Source organism: Triticum dicoccoides, chromosome 2A (assembly GCF_002162155.2).
Source record: "Triticum dicoccoides isolate Atlit2015 ecotype Zavitan chromosome 2A, WEW_v2.0, whole genome shotgun sequence".
Classification (NCBI taxonomy): domain Eukaryota; kingdom Viridiplantae; phylum Streptophyta; class Magnoliopsida; order Poales; family Poaceae; genus Triticum; species Triticum dicoccoides.
The window spans coordinates 615162892-615177167 of record NC_041382.1 but is presented as its reverse complement, the minus strand read 5'-3'; positions in this window follow the sequence as shown (position 1 = coordinate 615177167).

Here is a 14276-nt window from a genome sequence, read left to right as displayed (position 1 = left end):
AGGTGCGCCATTAGTATGTTGGGTTACTAATGGCGCATGGCTGTGTGGTGCGCCATTAGTAACCTGGGACCAGCTAGATATTTTGGACAGCCACACCTACACACTCACTTTCCCCACTTCATTCCCTCCACCTCCTTCTCCAAGCTTGTCGGCTGCCTCCTCCTCCTCACCTCATTTGCACCATAGATTCATCAAAATTAAGTGGTGAAATTACCTTTTTTTGATAGGTAAGTAAGGGAAAGCTATCTTCATGTTGTAGATCTACTTTTTTTTCTCCCTAGCTCGCTCCAACAACGTGCACATGCACTTTTTGTGGCCTAGCTAGATCTATATATGTTTGTGGTGTTGCATATGTTTGTTGTGTTGCATATATGTTTGTGTTTGCAAGTACCAGTATTTGAAATGCGATACTTGCCAATATTTTGCGCGAATGTTGATTCATTTCCGTTTCGGCGAGAATTTTGGCACTATGCATTCTTTTTGGTCCTATTTTTAGGGAAAGTCATGCCAAATTTTTTCTTGGTTCTAAAACATAGTTTTGCTCTACCCCGCAGGCGACCATGGTCCGCACGATGACCGAAGGCATCGTGAATAGGTTTTTGAGCTCCGCGAAGGCCGAGATGCTTCAAAAGAACGAGACGGAGATAAGATGTCCGTGTCAAAGATGCAAGCTAAAGAGCCTTATTGCGGACCCGAATTCCGGGCGGGTGCGGGACCACCTGCTCTTGCATGGTTTCATGGATGGCTATCGGTGGCAAGGTGATGAAGATGACTATGAAGTCGCCCATGGGGGCCGGGCAAGAAATGAGGAAGGGCAGCAAGACAACCAGCGCGGCTCGGGCGGGCGAGAAGACGAAGAATCTCCAGGACATGATCACGACGGTGATGCTGTACACAGTCATCATGTAGAAGATGCCGGAGCAGACGAAGGGCATGATCATGAAGATGAAGATGCCGGCGGAGCAGACGACGATGGACCATCGATGGGCTGGGTGCAGGACCCTCATATTCAAGAGCTGCTTCTCAAGCAGATGGATAACGCAAGAGTTGTCGCCCGAGAGAAAGCCAAGCTAGATCAACTGGAGATAGACGCAGTTACTCCATTGTATGAAGGATGCAGGCCCGAGGATACCCGCCTGAAAGTAACGCTCATGGCTCTGGAGATGAAGGTTAAACACAAAATGACCGACGCATGCTTCAACGAGAACATGTCATTCTGGCACGAACGTCTTCCCAAGGGGAACAAGTGCCCGACCAATTTCGAGGAGGCGAAGAAAATCGTGTGTCCTCTGAATTTACCGCACGTGAAATACCATGTGTGCATGAACAATTGCATCATTTATCGGGATGAGCACGCGGAGTCTACCATATGTCCGGTGTGCGGCGTCACTCGATACAAGAAGAGGAAGAAAGCTCCTCAAAAAGTGGTGTGGTACTTTCCAATCACTCCTCGCCTGCAGCGCTATTTCGCGGACCCTAAGGTAGCAAAGCTCCTACGTTGGCACGCGGATAGGGAGGAAAAGAAGCGAGAAGATGACGCAAATGATCCGGAGATAAATAAAAAAGACAAGATGCTGAGTCACCCAAAGGATGCGAGCCAGTGGCAAGCGTTGAACTTCAAACACCCAGAATTTGGGAAGGATCAAAGGAATATCGTGCTAGGCGCGAGCACCGATGGAGTCAATCCGTTTGGCAGCCAGAGAAGCACACATAGCACCTGGCCTGTGTTTGTGTGGATGTACAACCTTCCCCCTGGTTGTGCATGAAGAGGAAGTACATTCACATGAGTATGCTAATTGAAGGGCCGAAACAACCAGGGAACGACATCAATCTGTATCTGGGGCTGCTGAAAGAGGAGCTAGACACGCTGTGGAAAACACCAGCCAATACGTGGGACGCCGCAGAGAAAGAATATTTCCCTACGAGAGTCGCACTGCTCACGACGATGCATGACTATCTCGGTTACGGATATCTCACGGGGCAGGTGGTCCATGGATTTTCTGGATGCGTCAGGTGCATGGATGACACAACGTATCGCCAGCTAGATAGAGATCCCGGGTCTTCAAAAATCGTGTTCATGTGACATCGAAGGTGGTTTCGCGACGATGACCCGTGGAGGAAACGGAAGGATCTGTTCGATGGTGAAACGAACCCCAAAAACGCCCGCGTACGAGGAGCGGTGAGGAAAGAGACCAACTGTTGAAAATTTGGAAAGATTGCCCACTGCCGGGAAAGAAGCAAAAGGCGCCAAATCCGGGAAAGAAGCGAAAGGCGCCAGAGCCGCTGCTGAAGGTATGGAAAACGAGGTCTATTTTCTGGGACTTGCCGTACTGGAAGATCCACCGTGTGCCTCACAGCCTTGATGTCATGCATATCACGAAGAACGTGTGCGAGAATCTGCTTGGTACCCTGCTCAACATGCCAGAGAGGACCAAAGATGGGCCGAAAGCAAGGGCAGACTTGAAATCAATGGGCATCAGGGAGGAGCTTCACGCTGATGATGATGATGATGAGGCGAAGCAGGACACGGAAAGTCATGACAAAGGCAAAAAGGCCAAGAAGACCGGAAATGACTATCCTCCCGCGTGCTTCACTCTAAGTCAGGAGGAGATCGAGCAGTTTTTCACCTGCCTCGTATGAGTAAAAATTCCTTACGGTTACGCGGGGAACATAAGCAAATACCTAAACCCAGCGAAGCAGAAGTTCAGCGGGATGAAGTCTCACGACTGTCACGTGCTGATGACGCAGATACTTCCAGTTGCAATCCGTGGGATCATGGACGCGCACGTCCGTGGAACGCTATTTGGCCTATGCAACTTTTTCGACGTCATCTCTCGGAAGTCGGTTGGCGTGAGGCAACTCAGAAGGCTACAGAAAGAGATCGTTGTGATACTATGTGAGCTTGAGATGTACTTCCTGCCCGCATTCTTCGACGTTATGGTGCATTTGCTGGTCCATATCGTGGAGGATATCATCCAACTCGGGCCGACGTTGCTGCACAGCATGATGCCGTTCTAAAGGATGAATGGTGTCATCAAAGGATACGTTCGCAACATGTCACGTCCAGAGGGAAGCATAGCCAGGGGCTTTCTGATCAAAGAGTGCATCTCCTACTGCACGAATTATCTAGGCATCGAGGACCCTGTTGGTCTGCCCGTCAACAGGCACCTCGGCAGGCTCGCTGGATGGGGTCACCGTGAGGGTCGCCGCAAAATGCATGTCGACTTCGAGGGTCGACTCGCCGACTTTGAAAGAGCAAACCTAGTCGCGCTACAACACATAGACGTGGTCGATCCTTGGGTGGTAGAGCACAAAACCTTTATTGAGAAGACGCACAATGACCGAGGTCAACAGAGGACAGACGGAGATATAATCAAAGAGCACAACTCATGTTTCATGCATTGGTTCAAGCAGAAGCTTCTGTCGTACCCTTTACATGAGGATTCTTCCGTGGAAGAACAACTCATACTCGCCTTGTCACAGGGCGCCGAGCACAACCTGATGACCTATGAGGCATACGATATCAATGGCTACACATTCTACACCGAGGACAAGGACATGAAGAGCGATGGTTATCAGAACTCCGGGGTAACGATGGAATCCTACACAGGTAACGACAAGGACAGATACTACGGAAGGATCGAGGAGATCTGGGAGCTGAGCTACGCTGGAGAGAAGGTCCTGATGTTCCGTGTTAGATGGGCCAAGAGCGTCCTAAAATAAGACCGGTATTTCACCACCATGGTTATACCCGAAGCCAAATCCAAGACCGCGGGCGCAAACGTCACCGCAAAAAATGAGCCATGGGTACTGGCTTCCCAAGTGGACCAATGCTTCTTCATTACCGACCCATCAAAGCCCGGTCGTGTTGTCACGAGGAGAGGCAAAATGAAGATCATCAGAATGGATGGAGTAGCCAATGAGCAAGACTTCGACAAGTACAGCGGCCCGAAGATCGAACATGACGACGACGATGGAGTAGCAGCATACACCACAAGAAGAAGCAGGACCACCCTACCTAAAGGACGTCCGTTCCACAGAAGAACTCCATTTTCAAAAAAGAAGGGCAAGAAGATTGTGAACAGATAGCTAGCTAGCTAAGATCGATTGTATTTAAATCGTAGTCTTCATTTCTCAATTGTATTACATGGGCACTTTTTGAATTCATGAATATTTTTTCAAATTTGATGAATATTTTTAAATCTCGATCGCTATCCCCCTCCATCTATACCGCACCCTCCCCCGCTCCACCGCCGCTGCCGACCCACCGCATATATGTTACTCCCAAAAGCATATAAAGTTTGTCAAATTTGGAGCTATGGATATTTAGTTATGATTTAAACAAGTTTGAACATATTTAAACACAAATAAATATCAAACAACATTTTAAATGTTGTTAACATGGCAACAAACTGCATATTATTTTTCTACATGAAATTCTGAGCATCTAGCATATGTGACATGTTATATTTGGATGCATGCATAAAAAGATATGTGCAAAGAAAAAAATGCATAAAAACAAAAATTGGGGAGCCTGGGAATCGAACCCAGGACCTCCCAGTGTGTGTGCTGTGTGCTGACCAGTCGGGCTAGTGTGTGTGTTCTTTTTTGGATACGGTTAGGTGGAATATAACCTGAGTGCTCGAACTGTAATAAAAAATTACTAATGGCGCACCGCGGGGAGGTGCGCCATTGCTGTCGTCGTACTTATGGCGCACTAGGGGGAGGTGCGCCATTGCTAACCCTCCCCCAATCCACCTATTCCCCTCTGGCCTCTCTCCCTCCCTCGCCAGATCCCTCACACTCGACCTAACCTCGCCGCAGCCGCCCACACGCCCCCGCCGCCTCCCTCTTCCCTTCGCCGCCTCCCCCCCAAGCGTCGCCTCCCTCACCTCGGAGCCGCCCCACGTCCACCAGGAGAGGAGGCCCCACGTCCACCAGGAGAGGAGGCCCGCGACCTCCCCGCCGTCTATCCCCGCCTCCCCCAAGCTCGCCGTCTCCGCCCTCCATCGTCTCCGCTCCGGCCACCACCTCATTGTGGTCAGGTAACCCTCCTCCCTCTGCCTCTCTTCTCTCTTCCTCCTCTCCTCCCTCCCGACCATGCCCTCTTCTTCTCTCTTTTGCTAGGTTTAGGTCAAATCCTTCTCGAATTTAGGTCAAATTAGGTTCAAAAAATGAGTTAGCGATTTGTGATTTCGCTGATGATATAGGGCATCCTGCAGTATTGGGGGAACACATGGTCTTTTGTTAATCTCCAGTGGCTGTGTGGTTAGGGTCTTTAAAAATTCAGTAATTCACCCATTGCCCATTGAACATGGTGATATTACAGAGCACCAGACTGGGTACAAGCCAAACAGAAAGGAAGGAGAATCAATTTGGGTGGAACCACAAAAATCTTGCAGATTTTGGTGAAGAGGAGAAAAAATGCAGTCAACTCTCACTCTCACCAAAGCAGACATACACCATTGCTCTGATGCAACTTCTTTTGTCAAGTATCTGACTCGTGCGGGTTAAACTTATCTTTCAGCAGCAGGGGAAGGTTTAGAATTTGCTAAACTGACTCATCTTGCAGAGAGCAGTCAAATGTTTCAGAACCATGGGGGTTATTTTCTTACACTAACCACCTGGTTCAGTTACTTTTGTGGTGAAGGAGGACAGTTGTATGGCCCTGCACAAGTTCAGTTCAGCTTTGCTGTCTGAATATGTTGCAGATCTCCGTGTCGTTGTCTTGAGATTGATTATTTCATGAATATGTTGAGGGGATTTATTTTAACTGAAAGTTCAGGGTTTGTTACTATCCGAATCTACTTGTTGAATTGGCTGATGAGCGCAAGTAACAGTTATCAGTAGTAACAGTTGTCAGTTGATGATTAGCTTATGTTGTGCTTACCTGTTCTTGTTCTTATTCCAGGAGGAGTTTGAGGAGTACGCGGAGAAGTCCAAGACGCTGCCGGACACCACCACCAATGAGAGCAAGCTCTGCCTCTACAACCTCTACAAGCAGGCCACCGCCGGCCCTGTCAACACCGGTACATGCATTCACATTTTACGTGCCTTTTTCTTTTCATCTTCCTACTAGTTTTAGTAGTAACAAGTGTAATATCAGGTTTGATTTGCTGTTGAAGTCAGATTCGTGTATCCTCTATATAAATAAAAACTATCTAATTGGTTGACATGCTGCTTGCTTGCCCTGTCCTGCTTAGCACTGAAGGGTGACTCTGTCTGATTGATTGTGTGCGCGCATATATATATATATATATATATATATATATATATATATATATATATATATATCGTTAGAAAAGACAACCTGATGAAAAAGGAAAAATGCACAGCCCCCATCTAATTGCTTCAACTAGTCCAACCAACCCCAGGTGGTCACTTTACATAATGTTGTAGATCATTGTAGTGTCCTAATGTCTAAGACTATTGCATTGGAGGTTCATCTTGCAAACATATCAGAACTTGCAAATATTTTATTACTTGTTGCATTGGAGGTTCATCTTGTCTTGAGGCAAATAAATCAGCATTGGAGGCTTATCTTTGAGGCTGATCTTTATTACATATCAGAACTTGCAAACAAATCTGTGAAAGACTTGTAAAGTTGTTGGGTTTTGTCTCCGACCATTGTGTCGTGATGAATTTGCAGGTACCCCAAGAGGCCCTTGAGTTTGCCGGAATGTCGATTAACTTCCGTTCCGGAAAATTCGGGTACTCCATATGTCCTATTTTCAGCAAAGGTCATGCTGAAATTTTCCATGAATTTTAGCATGACTTTGCTAAAAATAGGACATATGGGGTACTTGCGACTAATGTTGATTATCTTCTGCTCAAAATTTATACTGCTATAATGTTGTAAGGGTACTAATTGGTCTCTTCTACTACTTATCAGAGATGGGGGGAAGCAGACACCACCGCTCTGCCTCACCGGAGTACGAGTTGGATGCTTTCGAGTTCTTCACTATCATACTTTCTTCTTCAGTATCAGCCACGAGGCAGGTATATAAAACGAGAGATCTCCCCTTCACCCATCTCATTATGATAACTCTGTTGTTTGCTACATCACTCCTTGTCCCAAATTGCAGAGGCTGCCTGACACTTTTATGAAGATGCTGGGTGAAGACCCGTTAGATAATGTGAAGCTCCGAAAGGCCGGCAGCGGGGTTCGCAGGCTGTGGGACGTGGAGTTGGTGATCGAGGAGGGCCACATGTACCTATGCCGTGGCTGGGAGATGTTCTACAGTGCATACGACCTGCGGACCGGGTACTTTCTTCTCTTGAGGTACGACGATGACGCCACAATGCTCATCGTGAAGGTTTACAACGCGACTATGTGTCGCATGCGCTACGCTGAAGACGAAGATGCCAGTGCGTTCTGCCTCTTCTTATTCCTCTACATTTGGCTTTGTCTCACATCGATTGTTAACGGTCATTGTTGCATTTGGACAGGCAATGGGAGCAGCAGCAGCGACACTGGCTACAGCCAAAGCAGCAGCGATTATGGCTGTAGCAAAAGCAACAGCGATTCTGGCCTTAGTGAAAGCAGCAGCGATTCTGGCAGCAGCGAAGACAACAAGAAGGATGATCCAGACTGGAGTGGGGGAGAAGAGGAGCAGAGTGGGGATGAGGAGCTGCAGGATGACGATGGGCATCAGGCTGAGGATGACCTAGCGCTGGTGGTGGCTGACCGAGGGCAAGAGATGGTGGTGGCTGACCAGGTGCAAGAGATGGTGGTGGCTGACCATGGGCAAGAGATGGTGGTGGCTGACCATGGGCAAGAGATGGTGGTGGCTGAGGGTGGCCTCGCGATGGTGGTGGTGCCTGACAATTACCACGCACCGATGGTGGCGCTGGCGATCTCACAGCTGGGCGACATGACCACGCCAATTGTGGTAGAAGACTACATCCCACAACTGCCTCCACCGCCTCGCCGCTCTTGGCGCATCAGGCTGATGAAACAGAAGGAGAAGAACAATGAGAACTGAACTATGTCAGGTATGTCAGATCTCCAAAATGATATATATATACTTAGTTACCTATGTTATCTCTAATATGCTTAGTTTCCTATAGGTTAGCTCCAAAATTACTTATGTTAGCACAAAATGATCAAGTTTACATAATAAGCTTATAGTCTTCTTCTTATTCTTCTTCTTTTCCAAAATGACATATGTTAGCTTCATTTTACCTAAGTTGGCTCTAATATGCTAACTTAGAGCTTATATGCTTAGTTTCCTATAGGTTAGCTCCAAAATAACTTATGTTAGCACAAAATGATCAAGTTTACATAATAAGCTTATAGTCTTCTTCTTATTCTTCTTCTTATCCAAAATGACATAGGTTAGCTTCATTTTACCTAAGTTGGCTCTAATATGCTAACTTAGAGCTTATATGCTTAGTTTCGTATAGGTTAGCTCCAAAATTACTTATGTTAGCACAAAATGATCAAGTTTACATAATAAGCTTATAGTCTTCTTCTTCTTCTTCTTCTAGTCTTCTTCTTCTTATCTTCTTCTTCTTCTTCTTCTTATTCTTCTAACTTCTTGTTTATCATTTTGCAGATTTGATTTAATTCACGGAAGCTTGCATGGATGGAGTGCTTCTTTTCCATTTGTGTTTTTATTTCGTATCAATGTGAAACTTTTGTGAATTGATGGATAACGGTGTTGAATGAACATTGTGAAACTTTTGTAATATGTAATGATGGAACTATGTGTTGGCTATGTATGTATATATGATGAAACTTGTGTGTTGGATATGATCTGGTGGACGCAGGTAACATCGTTACATATGGCCCCCTGTATGTAAGCAAAGCAGATCTGTGTTGTATGTTATCTCTAATATTTTGCAACCTGTGAAAATATCAGAAATGAAAAAAAAATCCCTAATATTCATACTAGTGGCGCACCACACAAGACACTAATGGCGCACTGTGATAATCACACTAATGGCGCATCACCCACTGGTGCGCCATTATGATGCCAAAGCACATGGGTACATATGGCCCCATGGGAGGCATTCTAATGGCGCACTGAAGGCTATACTAATGGCGCACTACGTGGTGCGCCATTAGAACTCCAGATACTAATGGCGCACCAGACGTGCGCCATTAGAATTTAATTCTAATGGCGTGATGCCAGTGGTGCACCAGTAGTGCACCATTAGAAGGCAAAACTGGTGCGCCACTAGCATGCCTTTTCCTAGTAGTGTCCGGCAAAAGTATAAATACAGCCTTACTATATTTCATGAAAACATTGTGTTTACAATGGGAATACATGTCACTCAAACATAATATTCTTCGAGCACTGGGACTCTAACAAACGAGCACCCTCAAGAACCTCTTCAAAATAGTGATCGGCAGCTACTCGGCCTATGGCCGAACCTTGCGCCGCAACAGTGGTAGCATCCATCTCCGCCCAGTATGCCTTGACACGCGAAAAGGCCATCCGTGAGCCTTCTATGCACACCGACCTATTCATCGCGTTGATGCGCGACACCGCACCAAGGAACTACTGCACTAAGCTGAAATAGTTGTTCGGCTTTGGCTTCTCCAGCTACAAATGATCTACAACGGATCTCATGGCGAGTCCGGACAACCTATTAAATTCGGCCCATTCGGCTAGCTGATCAGTCAAGGGAAGCGGACGCTCTGGAACGCTAAATTGCGACCAGAACAGCTTGTCTACTTCACGATCTGACTGATCTCGGAAGTATTCGACCGCATCGACAGCGCTTGCCGCCAAGTCCATATATGGGTCTGCCGAACTCCACAGCTGATCCAGAGGGGCATACCACGGATCTCCGAACTTCCTCTGCAGCAGAAAGGGCTTCCCAGCCGCAATATCCCCAGCTTCGCGCAGCTCCTCCTTCTTCACCCTCATAGCAGAGCGAGTGTCTTTGGTCGCTATCGTGGCCTTCTCAAGGTCCGCTACCTTCACTTAGTTCTCTTCTTCAAGGAACTGGCAACGGTCGGCAGTGCCTTTTAATTCTACGGCCATCTTGGCCATCTTTTCTTTGCTTTCGCAATGGGCGGCCTTCTCGGCTCTTAACTCTTCGGCCGCCTTCAAAGCAGCCGCATTACTAACCCTCGCTTGTTCCTTGGCTCGGGCGAGTTCCGCCCGAAGGGTATCCACGGTGGCAGCTCCGTCTGCAGTCACAACATATTAAAGATACTGGCATCATGCTGCTCTTATTATGTGACATTCACCAGAAAACATTACTTACCCTGTGATTCGTCAAGCCGCTTGTTAACAAGCTCGATGTCGGTGTCTGCCGCATCTAGTTGCCGTTTTAATTCGGCAAATTCACTAGTCCGGCTAGCCACCAGAGCTTCCACCACCTGCACATAAAGGCAACCTAGTTATTACCTGGGACTATGATCCTCTGTTCGCCGCCGTTCTCGATGACAACCAGAGTCTCAGGGGCTACTATCTACACAGGGCACACCTAACATGTGCGGTACTATCAAATATCATTTCACGTACCTCAAAGCCTGTCAGTAGACTCATAAAAGCTTCATGCAATCCGCTTTCGGCGGACGAAATTCTTTCCATCACCGTACCCATTAACGTACAGTGTTCCTCTGAGATGGTTGCTCGCTCCAATAGCTCCCTCAGTATGTCCGACCGCATACCAGACGGTGCCGGACTCTTTTGTTTGCTCTCTTCAGGAGCCGGACGCTGAGGACTTCGGGTGGCTATAGAATTATCTTCTGGCCTCACCAAATCCGGAGAGGCCCTCCGTGACGACACTTCGGGGTCACCCGCTTCTTGAGCGGAGGAGTCCGGGGGAGGCGTTTCGCTCTCCATCATCTCTGGAAGAAGATCCCCCGAAGATGAGCTCTGCTGAGAAGGGCTAAGATCCGAACTGCAAGATAAACACTTCGGTTATTTTCCTTAGAGAAAGGGTAATAAATCTTCACTATTGAAGTACTTTCTAATTACTTACAGCTTGTTGGAGGGCTGATCCTCGCACGGACTTTGTGCGGCAAAAGCACCCTCCAAGGCAGGACCCTCTAGTGGGGATTTCTTCTCCCGTTTGGAAGCCTCGGTTTCCGGATCTTCAAAGGCAGTCCTCTTCCTTCCCCGAAGCGAGAGAAGGTCGGATTCTTCTCCTTGGTTGTCCTCCTTCACGGAGGCGCTCATTCCCTTAGTTGGAACTGGCAGCGATGGGGCCCCGCTTCCGCCTATATTATTCCCCCTGTATCCTCCTTCGAGGGCTCTGGGCAAGGTGCGAGCTCGAGCATCTTTTCTAGCACCGGATTTTCCAAACCCTCAGGGAGGGGGGCCGAACACCGAATCATCTTCGCTTTCGTTAGCCAGTCCTGGTCAAAAAGCGATTTCTCAGAGATAACATCATAATGAATAAAAGATGTTGTGTTCGGCTAGAGGATTACTTACTTGTTCAGCAGCGCGGTTACTGCTCAGGCCCACGTCCTCGATAGTATCCAGACACTCTATTTGAGGTCCGAAGAATGACTTGTACATTTCCTCGTGCGTCAGGCTGAGGAAACTTTGAATAGCACGCGGTCCTTCTAGGTTGAACTCCCATAAGAGAAGGGGCCGGCGTTTGTAGGGCTGGACTCGACGAACCAGCATAACTTGCACTACACAACCAAATTAGAATCTCCCTCGAAGAGATCTTGAATGCGGCTTTGCAGTATAGGAACGTCCTTGGCTGGACCCCAGCTCAGTCCTCTGCTAATCCATGACATCAGTTGTGGTGGGGGGCCCGAGCGGAAAGCGGGGGCAGCCGCCCACTTGGCACTTCTGGGAGACGTGATGTAAAACCACTCCCGTTGCCATAATCTGGACACCTCTGGAAAGGAACCTTTCGGCCACGAGCTCCTGCCATCTTGCTTATTGACGCGCCTTCGCACGGTGCATGTTGCCCCTCGATCATCTTCGGATTCACTTCAAAGGTCTTGAGCACAGGCTGAAGTGAGGGGTAATGCGGAGGAAGGCCTCACACACGACGATAAATGTCAAGATGTGGAGAAACGAGTCCGGAGCTAGATCGTGGAAATCTAGCCCGTAATAGAACATCAAACCCCCGACAAAGGGATCCAGAGTGAGGCCTAGGCCTCAGAGGAAGTGGGAGACGAACACGACATTCTCGTTGGGCTTGGGAGTGGGGACAACCTGCCCTTGAGCAGGCAGCCGATGCGAAACCTCGGCGGTCAGGTATCTGGCCTCCCTCAACTTCTTGATATCCTCTTCCGTAACAGAGGAGGGCATCCATCGGCCTTGAAGGCTGGATCCGGACATGATTGAAGATCCGGAGCACCTGACCTGGGCTTTGGATGTTAGAACTCGAGGCGGGGGAAGGGTTCGATTGAGCACGAGAGAGAAAAAGCAAAAACCTTGTCCCTTTATAAAGAGGGTGAATATCAAGCGTCCTCATCATGGCCGTTTGGACTTGCCTATAATCTAGGAGTCCTAGACACGGTTGGGTTACCCACGACCGTATTAATGAGAATCCCGCAATTGGGGGAACATGATCTCTGCTTTGACAAGACGTGTCAAGAAACCGCCTCGCGTTATATGTGGAGCTGGTTGAAGAAAAATGGTTCAAATAAGCACCGGGCTATGGCATGATGTCATGTTGCTAAAACATGTCAGCAGATTAAGATTTGTGGAAATATTATTCTCTATGGTGGTATGTGGAACTTATTTTGCAGGGTCGGACACTATCCTTATATTCAAAATTCTTCCGTGGTGTATTCGGAGGAGGAACCCGCCATGCAATGCCGAAGACAATACTGCGCGCCGGACTCTTCGTCATTGAAAGCCTGGTTCAGGGGCTACTGTGGGAGTCCTGGATTAGGGGGTCTCTGGACCGCCGGACTATCTCCATTGGCCGGACTGTTAGACTATGAAGATACAAGATTGAAGACTTCGTCTCGTGTCCGGATGGGACTCTACTTGGTGTGGAAGGCAAGCTAGGCAATACGGATATAGATATCTCCTCCTTTGTAACCGACCTTGTGTAACCCTAACCCTCTCCGGTGTCTATATAAACCGGAGGGTTTTAGTCCATAGGACGAGAAACAATCATACCATAGGCTAGCTTCTAGGGTTTAGCCTCTCTGATCTCGTGGTAGATCTACTCTTGTACTACCCATATCAACAATATTAATCAAGCAGGATGTAGGGTTTTACCTCCATCAAGAGGGCCCGAACCTGGATAAAACATTGTGTCCCCTGCCTCCTGTTACCATCCGGCCTAGACGCACAGTTCGGGACCCCCTACCCGAGATCCGCCGGTTTTGACACCGACAGGGGTCTAAAGAGAAAACACTGCCCATATGCACATGAGGCAAAAGCAAACAATTCACTTCATTTAATCAAACAAGGGCATACAATCGATCTAACTATCGCAAAAGTGCTCGGACTACTATATTTACATGGTGGACTACTACTACTGTTGGGGTGGTCTACTAGAAATATTCTTCGGTTGCAGACTCCATGATATCTGCTCCTGCTTCATCAACATAGTCATCATCGCTATCATATGGATCTGAGTCGGTGTCGTCGATGATGATGTAGTATTCCGGGTGAATCTCCTTGGGTTGTTCGTCTTCCTCTACTGATGTAGGGCCTCCCATAAATATTCCAATCTTCATTGTTAGGTCGGCATTCTTATCCACTAATACTTCAATAATCTTCATGTGTAGACTTGAGTTCTTCCTCCAGTTCCTTGATTCTTGTCCTCGCCTTCTTCAGATCTATCATGTCGGCGCACATCTGGTTCTCCTAACGTCGAATGTGCTAGTTTAACTCCTGGATAAAAGCTGCAATTGATCTATCCTTCCTGGTGCTGATCATCTCCCAGTGCTCATCTCGGCGCCCATAAATCTGGTAGATAGTATCCTTGAGATCATTGCGGTAAACTTCTCCAATGCGTCCCATGGCGATGTGAGCTGCCATGCTCTTTCCTAGACTCCAGGTTGGTGCATCAAAGGAAAACTCTATGGGCTCAGTGACTGGCATGAACGTCCTTCCGGGAACTTGAACTTGAATCATCCAGCGCTCCTCTTCAGGTAAAGTGGCGTTGTAGGTTCGGGTGAAACTTGGTACTCCGATGTTTAGATATCTAGTGACTTCCTTCAAGTGACGTCCAAAGGGTGTATCTTCATCTGGTTGAGTGAACTTGTTTCTTGCATCCACCATCCTAAAAGAGTAGAAAAGATGAGGAGTCAGAATGAGAATAGTGAGTAGTGATCTAGGGCTTTAGCTTATTGGTCGTGTCCTACAGTCAGTGTGTGCTCTGATACCATC